Consider the following 17,206-nt stretch of genomic DNA (forward strand, 5'->3'; position numbering starts at 1 on the left):
ACTGCATTGAGCTCATCGATTAACTCCCGCCGCTCAACCTTTCACCTCCCTTTACGGGAGGAGGGGGGCGGGGGCATCAGAAGTGGGTCTGCGGGGGGGGGAATGGGAGACGCAGCGATGTGACTCTGTGCCAAATGTTTACAGGCGAGCTGACATAGTTAGACGATGGAAAGGGCTGAAACGAGGCTGTCTCTCTCTCCCGCTCGCTTGCTCGCTCGCCGCACTCTTGGAGGAGCAGCGAGAGATAGGAAATCTAGGTCATCCCCACTGATGCATTGCAAAGCGAACTTCAAACAAACCTGGCCTTTAGCGTGATGGCTCTCTCCGACGCTACGTTACATGCCATCGGAGACTCGGCGGGATTTTTCTGCCAAGAGCTGACACGGAGAGAGGAATATTAGTCTTTGTGGATCCGGAGAACGGGCTCAAACTCTTTCCGTCACTTTCCGTCTATTTGTGTCGCGAGTGCAGCTTGCCGTTTGTACACAAAGAGAAATCATCCCTCTCTGGATCTGGTTCAGTTTCCAATTAGTTGGCCCGTAGTAAGACCACATGCTTGGCTGCCGTTCCTCATCTGCCCTTCACTCCGACTTGCCTGAGGGAAGTCTTATCCGTAATCATAGCCTTGGGAATTGTGGTGGAAAGCTTTGTTCTCCCACTGATGGCTCGCACTGTCTATTCCAAGGGCAGCTGGCTGATACAGGAGGGCTGTGTTGGAAAAAAGGATTCCTCAATGTACGCGTTTCCACTCTTTTGTAAATTCTCAAGCGATAGTATTCGACACTCCAGCGTTGGCTTACTTTTATTCATTAATTCCCTCTTTAGTAAGACAAAGAGACAGCAGCAACATCATCAAGAACGGCATTCAAGATTTACCGTCTTCCCCCGTTTCATGAGAACGTTCCCGGGGTCGAAGGGACTTGGACTAGTTTGGAGAACTTCTCAGAAGCCTTCGGCAAGCGGAGACGCGCTCGGCTTGAGTCGAGCAACATAAAAAGCTCCTCATTACGAATGTATGAGCGTAAAGTCCAAATGAAGCGAGAGCCCATTAAAAAAAGAAAAAGAAAAAAAAAACAACACACACACACACACACACACACACACACACACACACACACAGCTGAAGTGTTTTGTACCCAACCTCACAGAATCCTGATAATGCTTTACGTGCCATACTTTTGGAGCTTCTAATGACCGAGGTTGTCAGTGTACTCATGTAAAGGACAAAAAGGCTACTTGACAAATGTAGCTCCATAAAGAAAAATGTATTAGCCCTGAAAAAAAAGCTCCATTCTCCATGTACTCACTGGAGGCAGAGGCAGCGTTTCCCCGGTTGTTTTTAACTGGAGTGGCGGCTTGGAAATCTTTGTGTATCTCAAGTTGCGCTGTTTGATTTTAAGCAGTTTCAGAAGCGTCCGTTTATGCGTTTCACCATCGCCCGGTTTCTTCGACCAATTTTGATCGACTCTATTTTGAAGGAATTTCTCGGAACGCTCACGCTCGCGAGACAAGCTTTTTTTTTTTTTTTTCGCTCGCCACTGGAGATAAAGATAAAGTCACTGTGAGCATTTCCTGAGAATATTCTCAAAGAAGCTCAGCTGGCGGTCCAAATCAGTGCCGAAGTTTGAAAGGTTTTCAACAGTTTCGACAAGTTGGCTGGCGAGTGAAACAGTGAGTGTAGAATGTGTCCTCTTCGGCCCTGGAGGTGTGCACTCTTAAACCTCACGCGCTCCTCCATCTTCACTCCCCATGAGCTGCAGCTAGCGCCGTGTTAGCGTGAAGCCCTCCTGCCAGCTGTGTGGGCGGCATGATGCGTTTCAGGAAGCAGCAGTTGAACGGTCATTTATTAGCAACATGACATGCCCACATTTTTCTAATCCTGTACCAAAAAGGGCCTTTCATTGTTTTGTTCCCGGGAACGCTGCCCATGTGAGCGTCCTAACATGAACACAAATCCATTTTCAGCCCCCCCTCCCACCCTACTCGCAGCTTATTCGGCTTCTTGTCAGAACTAATGAATCTTCTTTGTTTCATGTTGAGGTGCACATTTCAGATCGGATATAAAGGTCTGACATGGAGCACATGTGGACCACCTGGGTCTCTCTCTGCTAATTAAGGGAGGCGTGATGTCCACGAGACGGCACAGAGCCTCTTTGTCTCCGCGCACTGAGACGTCTTGATTGGATCTCCTGATGCATCATTCATTAATCAGAGTGCGCGCCCTGGATGGCCTGGTTAGCACTACAAAGCCGAGCGGAGGCTGAGTCTGTACGTCGTCGAACAAGTCCTCCGTTTTGGATCGGTCCCAGTACTTGGGTATTCTGCCACTGTGTCACCTCTCATACATACAAAACTGCAGTGCATACATTGAAAAGGCTTCAACAGACGTACACCCTCTTTGGCTGTTTTAAATGGGAGTCACTTTAAAATTCTGCAGGATGATAAAAAACATGTCAAGCTGCACGTACTCCATGAATAAGAATTTAAAGCACACATCTCCTTCTGCCTCAGATTTCATGCTGCTCATTGCTCCCTCCCCAGTGTGTTTAAATGTAAGGCCTAATTTTCTACTTGAGCTGCATCGTCAAAAATATGATTAGAGGGCTGCAAACTTTCCGGAATACTTCCTGAATTTTTGGCACTTTCTTTTGCATTACTCGCCTGTTCTCGAGGGAGTCCAGATTGGATTTTTAGTTTTATTCCCAAAAAGCATTTGACTATCTGTCTTAACGCGGTATATTCACTCTTATGTCGTCATTATAAAAGGGAGGAGACGATTGTTTTTAAGGTTAGCCAGTTGCCGATGCACCTCGAGCTCTTCCCGTCCTCCTCTTTACTCCCAAGCTTGTACCCTTCTGTCAGTATAAAAAAAGAAAAAGGAAGCCGTAGAGAAAGCCTCAAACACCCCCAGTCAAAGAAAAGTGCATTCATCATTTCCCAGCATGCTCTCACGCAATCACGCAGAGATCAGGGCTGAGTTGGGTGGGATATGGAGCCGTTCTGGGGCCACTTAAGTTTGATCAGTACACTGGGTTTGTGCAGCCCATATTTAGTGCACCATAACAAGTTAACAAAAGTCAATTCAGTTAAAACAAATTTGATGAAAATGACCGCCTTTATTGACCTCCTCAGGGTTCACTGTGTCCCTACAAATTGGAACTCCAACAAGGAGTTAAGGAAAAACGACTACTACTGTAAAAACCTCTTTTAAATGGTTAAGATGTGAAAACGACTGGTAGCTAACAGCCTTCATACTGATACTAGAGATCGAAGGCTTTTGTCTTTTGAGGGACCTGAGGACAGGTGGGGGTGAACTGGCTGCTTTACGGGGAAGTAGGGATGTCGGGTTCCGACAGCTCCTAGAACTATAAGAAAAGAAGTTCCTGCGCTCCAAAACCGCCTCATGTTAGATATTTTATTGACTATTATGGTGTCCTCAGAGCAACATGCAACATACCAATATGTAGTGACAACAGGAAATAGATTGACGCTCTCGCTTGCTCATTTGGTGCCGTTAGCGTCAGGAGCATTTTTAAAGAGGTCTAGATGACCTACTCTTGTTCAGTCTGTTTGTGGCAGGTGAAATAAAGCCATTCAGACAAGCTTGAAGAGTTAAAACACATTAGGAGTAAAGAGTGGCTCCCTGACTAGTGATACCTTTTGAAGCTGTCAAATGTAGGCCAGGAGGGCTATAAAAATATCTGCTACCAGACTTACCTCTGCCAGAGCATGCAACTATTTATTTTAGGAAAGCAGACAGTCAGTTCAGTGAATTTTTTTCTTTTCTTTCCGTACTTACATAAGGCTTGAAATCACGCTGAGGGAAAAAAAAAAAGGGTCCAGGTGGGATTTTGTTGTCGACCACTGGTGTGTGTCTTTATCACTCTCTTTAAGATGTTTGAAGAACAGGGCCCGACATAAGAGAGGCGAAAGCAACACTTTGACGCTGATAGCCAGGGCGCCCTTTGAGCAGCCTGACGAAAAAAACCCAACATGTTTATACGAGTGTGCCTCACTCCCCAGCCGAATGTACCGTGCAGCATGAAATAAATGGACTCCCACAGCTGACACGACACGGAGATTTGGACTGTCAGAGAAAACCCACATCCATCATGCGCACATTATCTGCTCCCTCTTTTGTTTGCCTCAGCGGGTGTTTACTGCGACTTTGCAACACCCCATGTGTTGCTTTCTCTTGCATGCTGGAAAGGGAGCAGACACGGAGACAGAATATGCTCGCCACTTGGTGCCTTGACAGTACTTCAAACTGATCTTTGTTCGGCAGACTGCAAGTGCTCTCCACTTGCTGTCACAGGCAAGAACTCTTGGTCTTAAGGATGCAAACTGCTGAGTGGGCTTGTAATAAACACCTCTTTACACTAATGTTGAAGAGAGAGACACAATTCAAACTCGCGTCAAATTGTTCCCCATGAAATCTTCTCTGGGTAGCTGAAGTGAGTGATGTTGAGATGTTTTCATCTCCGTCTCGAGTTTGGTGCGCAATAACTGGAGGAGAGCTTCCTCCAGTGACCGCTTTACTCCCAATTGAATTTGTAGCCATCCCTGAAAAAGACAGTCCCTCCTCGTGAAGGGATGTTTGGTCATCACTGCCCGTTCAAATCAGGTCGAGAGAGGCACCAAAGCCAAAGAGTCCTCTTTGGTTGGTTTGTGCTCAATCGGATAACTGTCGTGACACTCGAGACCAAACGTGCTGGACAGTACCTCGGGACCGATTTTCATGAAATCGATTCAGCGTGGGCCTTGATTTTTTTTATTTTTTTTTAAAGCAGCAGCAACAACACTTTAAGTTCAGAACAGTGAGTTGTGATCAAAGATGACCTCATTCCTGCAGATGTTTTGAACGCCCAGCCTGTTCTGCCGTTATTCCGTGCGAGTCATTAAATAAGACACTTTTATAGCTCGTTTCTCATCTCGTCGTTCGTTCACTCCGGGGAGAACACAATCGTACATTTGCATAACGGCCGACTGCAGTTTGTCCCTTTTTTTTTTTTCTTTCTTTCAGATCCGACTCTCTTTGCGTTTTTAGTACAATGTTGTGCTGTTTCCCCCCCCCCCCCCCCCCCACACACACACACACACACACTCTTAATTCAAGTCGGAGATGTGAAGATGTCTTTTCACCGGCAACTTTGTAAAGAGTTTCATTCGTAAAATGAAACATCTGCGCACATTTTCAGACAAAAGTTTAACACCAAATTAAAGGTTCACATCTTGCACAACAGCCTTTCAAGAGGTTATCTTTTGAACACAAGTTTCACAAGCTGAGTTTAAAACCTTCCATGTTGTTGATCATTCTCTGAGAACAACCGGCATGTTTTTCAACACAGTATGCCATTAGGCTTTTTTTAATTGGAACGCTTGACATCGCTGTTATGGTAGAGATTCAGTTTGAAATTGGCAGCTTTGAACATGCTGGAAAACAGTCGGGCTCTTCTGCACAAGAAGTTCATTCATTTTAAATAATTGTTATGTCTTCTTTCAGGGCGGTTTCTAAATCCTCCATCCAATAAACCAAACCAATAAAAACTGCAGCAAACAATCGGCCATCAACTGACAGTCATCCCCAAAGTTACACACTAACCGATTGATTGAGTTGAGGCCATTTGCGGGCGACAACCTCGGATAGAAGGAGCGAATCAATGCCTGTTTGTCCACTTCTTTGCTCATTAAGGAACCTCTATTCACCATACGACAAAGAAAGCTCACAAGTGCACATTTTCAGTCGGAGGAGGTTGGTTTTTCCTCCTCCTCAAAGCCCTCCCCCCTCATCGAAATGCTCCTCACAGACACAGTCGTGCCAGAGGCCAAAGTCTTGACAGGGTGGCCCAGTGAGAAGGGAATTGAAATGGGTCCTTTTTAAAAAATTGTTTCTTTTAAAAAAAAATCGTACGCCCAGGGTGGCCCGCTTACCTGCCTGTACTTAATCTGGAAGCAACGTAACTATCCGTCCTTCACAGGCACACTCCAAACTATGTAGCATGAGAAATCACCCAGAATGCTGTTCTGGTAAGGTCGCATCTGCTTATGTAAATACCGTCAGCGACTACTCGTGACTTATCAGCGTTTTTGAGGGCCCTGCTTGCCTATGATTGGCTGGATGGAGGAAAGACGGGAAATGTAAGTGAGCGCTGCGGTAAACCGGAATCAACGCCAACACCTGTACTACGTTCTGCAACCATCTGGATTCTTTTCCATATCGATGTAATCGAGGGGGAAGAATTTGCTCAAATTGTGTTCACAGAGGCACAGAGGAGACTGTTGACTGCTTGTCAACAGGCAAGGCATGCAACTGCTTTGGGCCCCAGGACAGTAAGGGGGCCCATGCAACAGCTGACAAGCTTTAGCATTTCCTCAAAATGTGCACATTTGTTTTTCTTTTTTTTGGGGGGGTGGGTGCCACTAAAAGTGTTCTTGTGATGATGATGCCTCATGTTGAGTGAATCTGTACAATTTACACTCCGGACTTTTTTCAGTTATTTCCATTGGGGGGCAGTGCGTCTACCCTCCACCTTCAGCTGCAATCTCTGCCCGCACTGTGGCGCTTTAGTGTGAGCCAGGAAAAGTAACTCCCACATTTATGAATTCATGCTCCTGACATGACATAAGTAGGATCGTTTCCTTGTGTGTGTGTGTGTGTGTGTGTGTGTGTGAGTGTGTGTGTGTGTGTTGGGCAGCGTTTCATCCATGCGCCATGTAGAGGATGAAGACTCCAGAGGAACGCAGGTCTGAGAGCGCGTTCACACGGTGCCAGAGTAAAGGCGCACACACCGAGGGAACAACGCCTGTGATTTGGCTTTCAGAATAAAAGTGTTCCGAGAATAGATGTGTACAAAACCGCTTTGAACGTCAACTTTAACAAAAAAAAAAAGATCAAGGAGCATGTGAGAGAAATAGTGCTATAGAAAAACACGAGACCAATGAATGCTGGTGTTTCTCAGAGAATCACGTCAAGCAGGGCTGCGAAAAAGGACACCACACGGGTTTATTGCTTTTATTTTGGTGGCACATCCCCCTCGTGATCTTTCCCTTTTTTGGTGCATTGTTGCACGCTTGGCTCATCTCGCGTTGACTCAGCGGCGCTCTGAGAGAAAGAGAGACAGAGAGAGAGAGAGAGAGAGACAGAGGGGTGAGAGAGGGAGGGGGAGAGAGAGAGAGAGAGAGAGAGAGAGAGAGAGACGGCGTCCGATGTGTCTTTTTCTGCACATCACTTTGGAATTGTGCGCTCGTGCAGTCCTGCTGAACGCGGTGCTCACCTGCCGGGGGCCGCGTGGCTGTGGAGCGCGAGCGAACATCTGATTTAATAGGATAATCAGAGTAATTGCCTCCTCTTATAGAGCTCTTCATTGATTCTGTCGACCATTCTCCTAATCACTGTCATGATTCTCTTCATTTCCCTCTCTCCTGCTATTTCAAAGTGACCGGCTGCAGGTGTTCATTCCGCTCTGTTCTGCGCCAGTCAACGCTGGCAATATGTGATTTCTGGGATAGACGCTGCGTTTTTTTTTTCCTCTGGAGAAGTGGACTATCTATCTCTCAGCTTGGAATCCTTGTTTTTAAAAACGTTTTCTGTTCAACTCTGCAGACCAGATTTGATTCTGCAAAATCCGTGATGGTGTGGGGCTACCAAAACTGACGGCAGAGTGCACACTATCATTTGGAAACTGTTTGTGGGTAAGTTCTTTTTTTCTTCTTCCTCCAAACCTAACGCGTCTGAAGTTAGTCCAATGTTCGTGCTGCAGCGTGTAAAAGCAGTTTCAGGGTACCAGAGGTGAATTTGGATTGCTCTGACTTTTCATATGCACAGATCATTTCCGTTGCTTGAACAACTGGGATTCGTGTTCTCCTATTACGCGCCACTTAAGTGCGTATTTGGAGCGAGCATGTTTTTCTGCTATTTGCGCATGGATTGCAGTCGCTTACTTTGCTTTAGTTGCGGCTCTGAGCCTGCTCTGTCGGAGTGTTTATGGCTGCAGTATGACAGTGAAATGGAATGCTTAAGTCTTCTGTATTCTATTAATAAAAGCTAATCATCCCAGCAGAGTGGTTACAGCTTACAATTGGACACGAACTCTTGATTTTACGCGTTTTTCTCTCTCTCTCTCTCTCTCGCTCTCTATCTCGACGTGAATTGTGTAACACTGTGCGCATTTGCGTGTCGCTCCAGTGCGTAAGCAATATGTGTACTTGGCTGTGTCTGCGACTCTGGAAGTGCGATTGCGTGCGTCCGATGGTTGTTATATGTGTAGCTCATGTGCGCGTGGCGTGGCGTGCGCGCGTGCGCGCGCCTGTGTGTGTTCGAGAGGAGCCCGGGCTTAGTTATTTGAAATAATTTCTGCTGAGTGATTGCTTGGCGACTCAGCTCTCTCTGCAGCCTCTTCTGGTATTTCCTCTCCTGCCCTGTGTGCAGGGATGACGGCCTATGATTGGCTGGACGGATGCCTCAGCTCTGCTCTGACCTGCCACCTAAAACAGATTTGGGGATCAGGAAGTGAAACTGATATGGAGCTGATGTTGACTGGGGTGGAAAAAAAGGGGGGGAAAGAGACAGGAGGTTGCCTCCTTGTCCCTCTTCATTCGCTACAGATGAGTTACTGAAGGTGCTGCTGCCTTGCGTTTTCATCAACAGCAAAAAAGATGCTCTCTCTGATCACCCCAGTTCATTTTTTTCTGGCTGCATCAGCATTGCATCTGAAAATTCAGACTACATCACAATACATAGAAATATACATTATTTTTACACGTCAACAATTTCTCAATCAGCACATGCTCTTTTTACCCATTGGGGGGTCTGGGAGGGACAGCTGCATTTCCACACCATGTTGATCAAAGCAGATGAAGTTAAGGCTAATTGCTATTTTTTTTTTTTTTTTGGAACCAATGTCATGGTGAAAACCAGACGACTAGTTTGGATTGAGGATATGATGCATGCATGATAGACACATGCACCCTTCAGTATTTATTCATGTTGTCATTGCATTATTAATTACACATTGTTGTCACACATTGCACATTTTGACAAACAATGACATTGAAATAATAATAATCCCATCTGATTTTCCCATTTTGACCGTGCTGCTAACTTCCACTGCTTCGTAATTAGCTTGCGATGCCCTCTACCTTCGGCACTGTTTTCTCTCTTCCAGACAACTTCTTCTTTACTGACCTTCATTTTCTTGACCATCTGTATTTGTCTCCAGCATCTGGGGTTAAGCTTGGCTGGAGGACCAACCAGCAGCACATGAATTAATAGGTAAGTGGCAGCGGCCACTTAACGGAAGCCCTGCAGCTCCGTATTGAGCTGAGTCGAGTGCTCTCACACGGAAATTGATTCAGACAGAGATTATGTCATCCAACATTGGCACTTTTTTTTTTCATGCTGGTCAAGTTTACCCAGCAGCGTTAGTTCCTCCTCTCCTCTGTGATGTATTAAGTGTCGGTTTAAAGGGCACATTAAGCCCTTGTATCATTGGAGGGTTTATCACTGGTATAATCTTTAAATGCTTTATCACATAATATTTGAGCGGGTCTGTCTTAAAACCATTCTTGCCCAATTCAATATGAAGCCTGCACAGATATGTATCCAATAATTGCACCTCAGCAGTCCATTGGGGGCGATTACACCATTCGAATGTGTCATAAAGTGTAATTTACTACCAGGAAGAGATCAAACTTGGAATTGTGTCCATGACAAATTGTCATTTCAGGAACTGCATTTCACCGTTTGTGCTTTAAATTGGCAAAAACACACCGTGACAAGCATTTGCAAAAGGCTCTTGACCCTGTTATGCTATGATTCTGCTTTCTGGTAGAAATGAGGGACCTGGAACACATCAACGAGCGTATGCCCTCCCTCTCTTGATTGATACTTTTAATTTTCCAGGAGCTGTCGCGGAGGCCTATTGGCCTTGGCTTTGCAATCAAGGAGCGGCGCAGTCAAAGGCTTTCAAATGAAAGAGTTCATTAATACGGTTGGAAATACGGATTGTCTGTGGGAGTATTGGCTCTGTGTGAGGAGTGATTGGAGCAATTGATGAGGATTTGTGGGGAAGTTGGGACTGGGCCACCTCACTCTCAGCTCTCAGATTACATTAATAAGCCAGGAGGGGAAATGAAAATCTGAGAGATGATCCACTCTACTTGTTTATGGATGTAATAGTATGTGGTACCTGAGCTCAAGCATCTTCCACTCAAGTGCTGTCCGTGCAGACGCATCGACTGGCGTGAGATCTGAGCGTTGGAAGCCGTGGACTACATGCATAACACACGCTCTCAGTTAAATCTTTTTGAAAATCCAATTCCCGTGAAGATGAGATCCCTCTTTCCCCGAGCCTTGTTCCATTTTCCATCGCAATCATTGGGCATCGATCTGATTCAAAGCTATTTATTTTTGTTGCAGCCCTCATGTCATGAATTGACAAGTTTGGTAGATAGGCTAGATTACAATACGTCTGGCCGTGTCGCCTCTCCCATATAAAAAAAGAATCATGACGACCAAAGGCGAATGCCTGATTGTAAACGACTCCAAGCATTTTTTCTTCCAAGCATATTTTCAGACGTGACTTTTTACATTTGTACTCGGATGCCAGATTAAAGTTGGTCAGCTTTCTTTCAAGCAGGGCTTTGTGGCCTTTAAGGATCGTGAAAAACCCTTTTTTTAAAAAGCCCCTTGTGACCCCCATTAGACTCACGTGTTTATCCTCTTAGTCGTGCTCATTGGAAAACATTGGAGAGACCTGAAAGGGTAAAACCAGCATTTCACAATAGAAATCCATTCCTTAGGGGTTTTCTGTTCCCCCATATTGTCTACCAACCCAAAGCTTTGACAATCAGACTGCCTAGCATCAGGATCAGCATTTTATTGTTTTGTTGACTTTGTTGTCGTTTACAAAGAAATGGATTGATAAATAGGATAAGCCATTGATCTGGACGTAGAATGCCTAGCGGTTAGCGCGCATGCTAACAGGTTTAAACCCTTGAGAGCAGGCGGCCCGGAGGTTTGCATCAAACTTGTGGCTTCTTTTTTGCATGTCGTCCCCCACTCTGTCCGCTGTTTCTGTGTCCACTGTCCTTTCTCTGAAACAAAAAGTCTTCCTAAAATTTTATATCTATCTATCTATATATATATATATATATAGGTATAAAAGAAAGTCTTCCTTTCAAACCCGTTCCACTTCCCTTTTTACACCTTGATGTTTGGACATGGACTGAGCTCAGTCTGCTGCTTGGTTCGCTTTATTTACTCTGCATGTTGTGACTTTGCCGTCCTCAACAAAAAGAAGAAAAGAAAAGGACGTTAATGGCATCTTTTCCAACCGTCTCTTTACATTGAATAAAAAAAAAAACAACAACAAAAAACGTGCAAGTCATTCCATGTTTGCTTCTGTGCGTCTTGCAGGGACATCAAAAGCATCCAGTGTACTGGAGTGAAAGGCTATTTTAAGGCGCTTTATTTACCCATTTGTTACAGCAGAGAATAAAAAGGCAGGGGGGTCAGCTGCAGTGTAGCATGCCCGAGAGCTAAAGAGTTTGTGCTGGCCGATTGTAACAGGGCTAAAATGAAGAAAGAGGCGATGAAATAGTCGTGTTGAACTCTCTCTGATGAAACAGCTATCCGAGGTGTGATCAATTACCTCAGTACACAGTATTTTTCTTTGCCAGTGGCGAGTTTTAAAAATGAAATTTCCTCCGCCCTTAAATCAGCGGGAAAACGAGCAGCACATTGCTATAAGCAAGAGGGTCGAATTATCATTTTCATCCTTTCTTCTCAGCCACATTGTCATGGCGCCATGTCTGGAGGTGATCCTCCGAGGCCCCGTCCAATCTGCAAAGATGAAGTTGATGTCTTTTAGATAGCTTCTTTTTTTTTTTCCTTCTTTGCGACCGAGATGCGGAGAAACGATGGAAATTGCGTGCCAGTGGAAGCGAAATGAGCAATTTTATCCTCCTCTCATCATCTGATCCGTGCTTGCTTATTCATGAAAGCTTTGTTGTGACATTCCATACGTTGGTGCGGAGATAGAAACCCAAAATAAATAAATAAATAAATCGCACAAAATTGCCAGTCTGCAGGGGGTGGGAAAAGAAAGGAGACTTGAGGCTCCATTAATGTGCAGCTAATGCACCGCAGCATGAACTCATCGCAGAGAAAGCACGTCTCTTGAATGTTACCAAATACAAACACGACAACCAATCTTTACTCACATTTTACCCTGTGTTTTTAAGAGGCGGGCGGTGAGAAATAGGGAGAATTCAGCAGAGACTCTTACTGCCAGTTTAGGATGGCGTGGGCCGACAAAAGGCTTCAGCATTCACTGATAGAAAATGTTCACGCATCTGTACCAAAAAAAAAACAAAAACATCTCTTCGAGTGGGAGAAGCTCACATGCATGAAAAGAGAGGCAATTTGCAAACAGTACATGAACTCAGCCGTGTTTATTCTCCAGGAAAAACCTGACCGAAATCTCTGCTGTGAAGCAGACGTGACCGCAAATAGAACCACGACGTCAAGGGAGTAATAATGAGCGCCTCATTAGCGGTCATCATTCGTCATCAGCCCAAGCGACTTCTTTTTTACCGCTGGTCTTATTCCTAGATTTCGTCCTGCTTCTGGTGTCTTCATCAGATGCATCAGAATGAGGCTTTTATTTTGACTTAACTAAAATCCGACCGATAATTGGGCCAGCTGATGATATCGGCCGATGCCATCTCATCCGGTGACTATCGGTTTTGGCTGATTTAGTCCACAAGTGTTTCATCCGCATCTCTCGCACACTAGATCTGATCAAACGGTTTGAAGTAAAACGAAAAAAGAACAACAACAAAAAAAACACCCATGGGAAAATCTGAACCATTTCGCATTTGGTACAATTTTTCCTTCTGTTTTTTTTTTTGTACAGTTGTCAAATATCAATAATTGTATCTTCGCTGGCTGTGATTTGTCAGGTGGAACAAACGTGTCCCACTCACGTCACAAGTCCCTCTACCTGCTGTGCACACGTTTGATTGGCCTATTCCAAGCTCTGCCAAAAGACAGTCCATTACATCGCTGCCAAAGTTGATTCAGGTATTTTTGGCTGGATCATTAGTCCCGCCCCCCCCCCCCCCAGTCTGTACACATCCTCCCAAATGTCAGTGCCAGAAACATTGTGTAAACTGCCTTTCATTTTCCTTCTCCTCAACTGTCCCCGTTTTCCCCGAGCTTTGAAATGTAAATCATACACTAACCAGCACGTACAGTTTGACCCAGTTCACTTACACGCATGGCCGAACACCCTGAGCCACAGCATCATCCATACACTCAAACACAACAATCCCAATGCTAATCCAATCTCCACTTTGTCTAATGACGGCAATAACTTTTTGTAGCCTCGACATCCTTTCCATTACAGCACGCTGGGCCACCGTTGGGCCTTTTCCCAGCCAGATCGCGACACTTTCCCCCCCTCCCCTCTTCTCCCGCCCCTGCTGGACCAGACCCGCAGAGGCTGACTCTCAACAGGGTTCTTGATTTATGGGCCACTTTACAGGAAGGGCCCGGGGACGCAGCACTCCTCGTCCTACGATATTGAATCTCAGCTGCCTGGCAGAGACGTGTGGGGTCGTCTGTTATTGTGTGAAGGCTTATTTACATTGCGCCGGTTAGCGACGGCACCTCTGCTCACCTTCGCACTTGAGTTGAGGTTTTTGGGTGTGGGGATTTGAAGAAGCATCTTTGACCTGCTTGTGTAAATGGTAAACCGACTCGACTGACACTTAGACATTCACACAGTGACGGCAGAGGCTGCGAAGTACGCTGACCATCAGAAGTCACCCGAAGCACCAACTTGGAATGAAATGTCCAGTCACAGGATGTGGCTCTCAACAAGAAGGTCGGGGGGTTCGATACCCAGCTCTAATGTGTCCTATGGCGGGACACTTAAGCCCGCTCGAATAGCTCCACATCAAACACGCTGCTGCAGGAGCGGGAGATCAAACATTGGACCGTTCTAGTTCAGAGATGACCAACTTCACCACTGAGCCACAGCCGTCCCACATGTGCTACATGCTGCCTAAAAGAGACGTACAGAAGGTGACGCCGATGAGGAATAGTTCCCCTGCATTTCAATCCAGTTATTCACATCCGTCATCCTTCATTGTGTTGTGCTTTAATCAGTGTTTTCCAGCAGTCCATAAACACGGCAGAGTCGTCGGATGATATTGACTGTACACTTTTTCCAGCACATTGTGAGAAGAAACACTTTGATTATCCGTTTCAAAGCTTCCTGTTTGTTTTTCTCGCTGTGGGCTGCTTTGTTCATTTTTGCTCTGCTTTTTTTTTCTTTTTTTTCTTGCTTGCTTCTTCGAGATGATTCTTCCCACTGGTTGATTCGATAAGAAGAAGAGAAAAAAAAAAAATCAACAAGATTAATGTCGAGCAGCCTTAATGATTATAGTTGCTGTAGGGTAGGCGTTTATTAACTGCTGGTAATAATCTGACAATCCTCTTTCATTCCCCCTTAAATCAGCCCACGGTTGTTATGCTGAGAACAGACTGTATTTTTAGCGGAAGTAATTTGGCAAACTACATAAACTGCCAGTGTGTGTCGGTCTTTAGACATCTTATTTTGTGCCCTTTTCTCCAAATAAAACAATCTAGCACTCAAGGATCTCGCCATTCCTGTTCCTTTTAAGGGCCGACCAAGAGGGAAAAGAAGCATTTTTCCTCCTGTGAAGCTCTGAAATATTCAGTGTTTCTGTACTTTTTTTTTTTTTTTTCTACTTTCCAAGAGCTCCTCGCAGACTTTGATGCTCTCCGATGAATAGCATTAGCATACTGTAGAGCTAGCTGGTGCCTCTCCGGTTCAGCAGCAGGATCCGTCTCAGTGTCACAGATTTAAATTTAGGTGCTGTGCGAGTGGAAATGTGTGTTTGAGGTTGCGGCTGGGAAAGAGATAAAGAACGGCAGAGAGGCTTCAGCCTGTGAATATCTCACCGCCGCTTTTCGGAAGCCTCCTCCTCGGCTTGATGAATTTCCTTTTCTTTCTTTCTTTTTTTTTTTTTTTTTTTTTTTTTTTTTTTGACGTTGCTGAACGTTTGGCTGCGAGTACACCCACTGCTGCTGGAGATAGATGGAGCTCATGTTCGACTTCAGATAACCCTGACGCAGATTTTGCAAGTGTCATTCAGCAGCCAGTGTAGCATGCTTCCTCTCCAGGTGAAGCACATTGCACACGTTGATCTCCGATCGCGTTTGTGAGTTTGATTGACACCGGCAGCGCCGAGAATTGAACTTGACTTCCTGGACTCTTGTTACGCGAGCAACTTCAAGGGCATCAAGGCGTCCTGAATGATCGCTTATGACCGCCGAATGATCTCGCATGAAACAACGCTGAAGAATTGTCGCCATGTATTCAACGGCGTGAGTCGTCACCGCTCTATTTAGCTATAAATCCACATCCATCAGAGTTGATTAATAAACTTTGAGACGGTTTGACTCGGAGCTTCAGCTCCCGCAGCAGCTGTGAGTCAAACGGCTGCCTCGACATCCCTAAATATTTGTCAGTGTTTTGTGAAATCAGCGTCTTTTCACGCTGCAAAATTTGCTCTGGAGATGCAACAAATTGGATTAATCTTTAAAATCACATCCATCCATTTCTACTTGTCGAGAACAGTAAACTCTGAACGATTAAATGAGTGTTTGCATAAAGAATCGACAGTAACGCCACACCATTCCCAGGGACTTTGTTTCTCTGCACTGCTACTTGGCACGGCCTCGTGACACTGCCGTCCCCTTGTCCTCTCTCCCTCTCCTGTTCCTCCTGCGTTTATTCATCCTCTCTGTCCCCTTTCACCTCGTCTTTCTCGGCGCTTCCATCCAAGGGGGCCCTCCCCTCAGGCCTTTTCGAGCCCTGGCCTGGAATCTCCAAAGAGAGAGAGGGCTCCGTTCATTTCATGTCGTCCTTACTTACATCGAGGATAAAGGATCTAGTTAGCAGGCAGCTCAGGTAACGGGACAAAGAATTGGACGTGATTGCACAGACAGTTTGTTTGTGTGTGCGTGGGAATGTGAGTGTGCAGAGTGTCCGTCCATAGAATATGCTGAAAGAGGATTTGGTCAACCTGACTGCTCGCTAACAGCGCCTGAGAGCAGACATATCAATTATACATTATATACTCTGTTTGCTGCATTTTACCAACGAAGAGCTTCTTTTTTTAACCCGTGCCTCACCATCTTTCAGGTCAAATTTCAAGCAAACAGCTTGAAGCCCAGTTGTCTGTCCCTTTTACTGATTCTGATCAACGCCAGTTTCAGTTGTGAAATCAAGATGGAGAATCTTCTATGGCAAGTTTGCCGCATCCTGCAGCAATCCCACAAGGGGAAATCTAACACTGTTGTTGCAAATGCTACACAATGAGCACCCCGGGCAGTTGGGGCGGTCCATTGCCTTGCTAAAGGACACTTTGTCAGTGCTCAGGAAGGGAACTGGCATCTCTCCAGCTACCATTTCCTAGACAATTTTTTTCCGTCGCTTTTGTGTGATTTTTTACTTTCATTTAGCTTGTGTGGTAAATCGCCAAGGACTGAACTCCCTCCACTGCATATTTCATGAGTACCAGGGACAAAGTGTGCAGTGAGGACGCCGAGGTCACGTCCTCAGCATTTGTTCCGTCCTCAGAATTTGTGCATTTTACCGGCCGGAGTTGTGACATTTCACACTCATCGATGGTGCAAATGATGACTCATTTGATTCTGATGCATTTCGACTCGTTGACCTTTTAGCCGCAATTGTTATTTGTACTTTTCACCCCAGATGTACTGTGGCTGCCTTTCTACAAGACAAGGACTTTACACACGTTGAAACCGTGAAATTTGACGATTCCTCACGTTCCTGTTGTCCACACTTCTTCGCCGCTGAGGGGGAGGTTGGAGCAGGAATGAGGACGGCGGTGGTGAAAGGACGACACTATTGTGTAATGGTTCTCCGTAATATACACTGTCTTCGATGGTTTGTTATCTGTTGATTGTACCCTCGATCCTCCAAGTTTATTTTCCCTCCTCGCTGTTGCCAGGGAAGAAGTTGACTGTCTGCATATTTTTACACTCGTACAAGAAGAATCATTAACTGGAAGACATTTACTCTGTTCAACACGTTTCGAGACGTCAATTAGATTCCAAGAGCACCCTCTTCTCCCTCACTTCCTGCGT

The 17,206-nt window shown here is 45.4% G+C and overlaps 1 protein-coding gene across 3 annotated transcripts in view; it reads left to right on the forward strand.

Annotated features, from left to right (window-relative positions):
• LOC306818551 (interleukin-1 receptor accessory protein-like 1) overlaps positions 1-17,206 on the forward strand; it is a 218,873-nt gene that overhangs the window by 22,291 nt on the left and 179,376 nt on the right. The window contains exon 3 of one of the 3 annotated variants that reach the window (XM_079336205.1): positions 7,604-7,692. The exons of 1 other annotated variant lie outside the window; for it this stretch is intronic. The gene's annotated coding sequence lies outside the window, so the exon portion shown is untranslated. Of the gene's footprint in view, positions 1-7,187; positions 7,693-17,206 lie in introns of those variants that run through there. One more of the 3 variants, XM_079336207.1, reaches the window with a different exon arrangement.

This window comes from Symphodus melops (genome assembly GCF_947650265.1).
Source record: "Symphodus melops genome assembly, chromosome: 23".
In the NCBI taxonomy this organism is placed as follows: Eukaryota; Metazoa; Chordata; class Actinopteri; order Labriformes; family Labridae; genus Symphodus; species Symphodus melops.